Here is a 5093-nt window from a genome sequence, read left to right as displayed (position 1 = left end):
TGCTTTTATTTCCCCAGGAAATGAGAGGCTGTGGATTCATTCCAGGTTGATATGATTCAGGTTTGACCATGGAAGACCTCCCAAAAATCCTGGTGACAGACATAAGAAATAAACCTAGAAAAACTACAAAACATGTGACATATATTTTACCTACTCAAACAGAAAACAAATAATTATCTTTGGCTAATGTGTTTACAAACACTGTCTACACTTGTATTAATGAAGATATACATGCTACCTTTATAAGTTTAAGTATTTTCAGAGGAAGGGGACTAGCCACCAATAAAAATGAATAACCCAGATGATTCAGCATCTCAAAATGCCTCTGTTGCTATTTCATCATAGTTCTGCAGTCAGAACAGCTTCCAGGCTGCTGGCTTAGATGGTCAATGCTTACATACTACTACAGGCAAGATTTAACCATAATCCTAATCCTCAATTTTCTTGATGTTCCCCTGAGATGCTATCACCTCCCCTAGACAACAGGAAGCAGTCTAGAGAAAACAACACCCATTTTAACCAAAAGTTTGGCTGTGGATGTTTGTCAACATTTAAAGTGGGCTGGTTACAAATTGGTCATAGTCAGGAAAAAAAAAAAAGGCTAAAGAATGCAATTAAATCCTGAGATCTCTTTCTAAAGGAAAAAAGGTGTCACATGTCATAGAAATGATGAGACAAAATGATAGATTATACAATGTTGCAAGAGAGGCCACTTGTTGATCCCAACCACCCAGCTAGCTTAACCCTGAAATAACACACAGAAACTGTATAAATTAAGTCACTGCTTGGCCCATTAGCTCTAACTTCTTATTGGCTAATTCTTACATCTTAATTTAACCCATTTCTATTAATCTGTGTATCACCACGTGGCAGTGGCTTACTGGGTAAAATTCCCAGCATCTGTCTCCAGTGAATCCATGGCATCTTTCCCCCATTCTGCTTTTCTTTCTCCCAGCATTCAGTTATGTCTTCCCTACCTACCTAAGTTCTACCCTATCAACAGGCCCAAAGCAGTTTCTTTATTAACCAATAAAAGCAACACAAAGACAGAAGGACCCCCTACACCATTTCCCCTTTTCTGTTTAAACAAAAAGGAAGGCTTTAAATTTAACATAGTAAAATTACATATAACAAAACAGTTATCAAGCAAGACTTACAATTACAATATTTATATCTACTTTATCTTTTATCATAAATAAGGAAAACTATAACTATAAATTCTTCAACTCCATCAAAGACTCCAGAAGGATATAATATTACCTATGTAAATCAGAAGTGCATTGTAAGCAACTTGCAAAATTCTAGAATTGATAGAGACATCTCACTGCCTGGACAGTCACCCAAAGTTCTTCTGTACCATTGGGGCATCCATCCTCTGCCTACAGGCCTTTAGTGTCCAGAAGACTTTTCCATGAAGCAAGAAATTTCAAAGACAGTTCCACCTATATTGGCAGTTTGGCAGTCACTTTCTTCTGTATCCTGCAGAATGTCTCTCAGACTCTTTCATGAAGCAGGAACCCCGAAGGATCGTCTCACCTTTAGGCAAGTTTAGCTATCATTGCTCTGTGGGTTCCACATATCCAGCTCATTAGTCCAGGCAAGGGCAGTTTCTTGCTCAAATGGCTAACCAACTCCATAAGGAACCATCTTCCTCTTGAAGTAACTTGGTGTTGCCAGGAGCAGATGTGTTCATTGTCATAAAAAGTACTAAGTTATTAAAACATTTAAATGCCATATTCTGAATGTCTCTGAAAGATTTGAAGAATACCTATCTAAATGAAATATATCTCTATATATTTAGAAAATCTAACTAACATGACTATAAGCTTGACTATTATTATAGATGACTATCTATTAACCTATATTTCTTAATTATACATTACATTTTTAAATAAACTACACAATCACAATACCTTAACCAAAATCAAAAATACAGATACGTATAACAAAATTGACCTTAAATTTGTATCAATAAACCAAGGTACAAACCAATGCAACTTATTCATATCTATATCATATTCCTCTTTAAATGTAAAAGAACATTTATAAACAATATTTGGGAATATGGGCATAATTTCATCTATACTGCTTCCTGCTGGTTAGGGGGTGCTGTTAATCAGGTCTTTTATGGTGTATCCTGTGTGCTAGGTTCATCTCAGTCAGTAGTTTGGCGAAGTAATTTTTTGAGAGTGCGCACAGTGACCTTTCAGGGGGATGTAGTCTATCAAACCATATTTGTCTGAAAGTATTCCACAGGTTCTCATCTTCTATGGAAACAAAAGGAAAGCCTCTTTTCCCATTATAGATGAGATTTATTTATTTATCTCATTATAGATGGTTGTGAGCCACCATGTGGTTGCTGGGAATTGAACTCAGGACCTCTGGAAGAACAGTCAGTGCTCTTAACCTCTGAGCCATCTCTCCAGCCCTTTTTTTTAAAAAAAAATATTTATTTATTTACTTATTATGTATACAATATTCTGTCTACATGTATGCCTGCAGGCCAGAAGAGGGCACAAGACCTTATTATAGATGGTTGTGAGCCACCATGTGGTTGCTGGGAATTGAACTCAGGACCTTTGGAAGAGCAGGCAATGCTCTTAACCACTGAGCCATCTCTCCAGCCCGCCTCTTGTCTAAAGCAACATATCCTTAGACTCAAATTGTGAAATCAAGATACCTTGTGAAGTCAGGCTGGACCATAGTACTTTCTTTGGCCAAGAGAATGTGTGGAAAGAGAAGCAGGTTGCTCTTGAGAAGCTGAGTCATTGTCAGTTTTTCCACTGTTCCTTTACCTCAGATCTAGGATGCCATGTTTGATATAAGGTTTCTCCTTCAGGATGGGTGTAAGAGGACAGGTCATTCCCAACTTCTAGCTAAAAAAAAAAAAAAAGAGAGAGAGAGAGAGAGAGAGAGAGAGAGAGAGAGCAAGAAATGGATCTTTGCAGCTATAATCTAGGAAGATTTCTGAGGTGTTTGGAATTGTATCTTAGTGCAACCTGTCAATCAAGAGAGCCACCTTGGTTCACAATGGTTTGTCCCAGTTATCAAGCACTATGTTGGTCATATGCACAGAACAGTTACATAAAATCAAGATGTTGTTATTTTACCAAAAAGTGACAATCCACTCCAACTTCTCAGGGATCCTGATTCACTAGTCCACCCTACCCTGTGCCAAGTTCTTGAGAAATGCCCTCTTGATGTCTTTGTAGACTGTAGATCACAGGATTAAGCAAGGCAGTGAAGGTATTATAAAAGAGTCAGACCTGCTTGTCTCACCCAGGAGAGTAGCTGGAGTTGGGCTTCATGTAGATGTAAGTGGATGGACAACAGCAGAATGAGATCACAGTCAGATGTGAGACACAGGTAGAGAAAGCCTTGCAGTGGGCTTGGTTGGACTTGATCTTGAGAACTGTCATGGCAATATGAATATAGGAGGTTACAATAATGGAAATTGGAATAAGACACATGAGAGCACTCAAGACCTGGTCTACCATCTCAATGAGGTGGGTATCCATGCAAGCCAGGCTAAGCACTGAGGGGCCCTCACAGAAGTAATGGTTGACTTTGTTGGATCCACAATATGGAAGATTCATGGTGAAGAAAGTGTGTAACAAAGCAGAGAGGAAAACACAGACTGAAGTCCCAGCTTCCAACTATGTAGAGAGTTTCAAGTTGAGTATAATAGGATAGTTTAGTGGATAGCAAATGGCTACATATCTGTCATAAGCTATGATGACAAGGAATATGCTGTCAGTGCAGAAAGAGCACCAAACACATACATCTGCATCCAGCAGCAAGCAAAGGAGATGGTCTGAGATTTAGCAAGAAGATGCACCAACATCTGGGGCATGGTAGTGGTGACATAGCCCATATCCAACATGGCGAGTATACAGAGGAAGAAGTACATGGGAGTGTACAGATATGTGTTCAGGTATATCGGCATGATGATGAGCCCATTGCCCATGATTGAGCTCAGATATATTTGAAGGAACACAATGAAAAGGAAGATGTTGGTCATGGGGTCACTGGAGAAACCAAGAAACCCAGCTTTGGCTTTGTTCTGGAATCATCTACATGGTGGATACAATAAGAGAATCACATATTTTATGAGTTTCCTGACACATGCTAGCTACACAGGTATGAAAGTCTGATAGGGAAGATACATGCTGGTGAAATGGCTCAAAGATTAAGAGCACTGATTGCTATTCCAAGGAATTAGACCACTCTTAATTATTATCTGTTCCTCCAATTCCATGCAATGTGACTCTCTCCTTTCACCTCTATAGGCCAGGCATACACATGGTCATAGGCATGTATGTTGTCAAAACCACATACACATAAAATAAAAAACAATACTTTTTTATTAGGAAAGGAATGGCTGGGATGTGTGTTCTGAGCATACCCTTCAGTTTCTGTTCATTCTTTTTAAGTTACTGAACCTCCCAATGTCTCAGTCTCTTCACCTTTCAAATGAGGCTTGATGACAAAATGTCTCAGGTGAATGAGGAATATTTGAAGCATTTCACATAACTCCTGGTATCTGAACATAATACCTTGTCTCACATTCTTGTTCCTTCTCTGGAAGGCAGAGTCAGGGCGTCCCCAGAATAAGATGGCTAGCTATACTAGATGAAATGATGGGCACTGGGTTCAACTGAAAGACTCTGTCTCAAGGAGTAAAGTGAGAACAATTGAGGAAGAACACCATGTCAGTCTCTGACCACACACACACTTGTACACACACATGTACACATGCATGCACATGAACACACTCATGTGTGCACACACATAAACACGTACTGCAGATGTAAGCAAGTAGATGAAGAAGACAGAGCCAATGTCAGTCAGACATAAGCCCTCCTACTTGTAGTCCTATGAGTAATGACAGAAGTTCATATGTAATGCACTGGAGACACTGTAGTCTTCCCAGGGAATGTTGATGATCATGGGGTATGGGAGCAGGAAAGTCATTTATTCCTTTTCCACTCCTACCTCCCTATGTGCACTAACAATCAATTCCAGGTAACTCTAAAACATCCATTATTTTCTTTATATTCAAACGTGATAAATACATCTATGTGTCATTTTGG

At 39.1% G+C, this 5093-nt stretch overlaps 1 pseudogene; it reads right to left on the bottom strand.

Moving 5' to 3' along the window:
* Window positions 1-3154: 3154 nt before the first annotated feature.
* LOC121448674 lies at window positions 3155-4079 on the bottom strand (annotated as a pseudogene).
* Window positions 4080-5093: the final 1014 nt, after the last annotated feature.

This window comes from Microtus oregoni, unplaced genomic scaffold (assembly GCF_018167655.1).
Source record: "Microtus oregoni isolate MIOR12 unplaced genomic scaffold, Mior012 000005F_ref0000423, whole genome shotgun sequence".
NCBI classification, from domain to species: domain Eukaryota; kingdom Metazoa; phylum Chordata; class Mammalia; order Rodentia; family Cricetidae; genus Microtus; species Microtus oregoni.
This window is presented reverse-complemented; position numbering and strand designations above follow the sequence as displayed.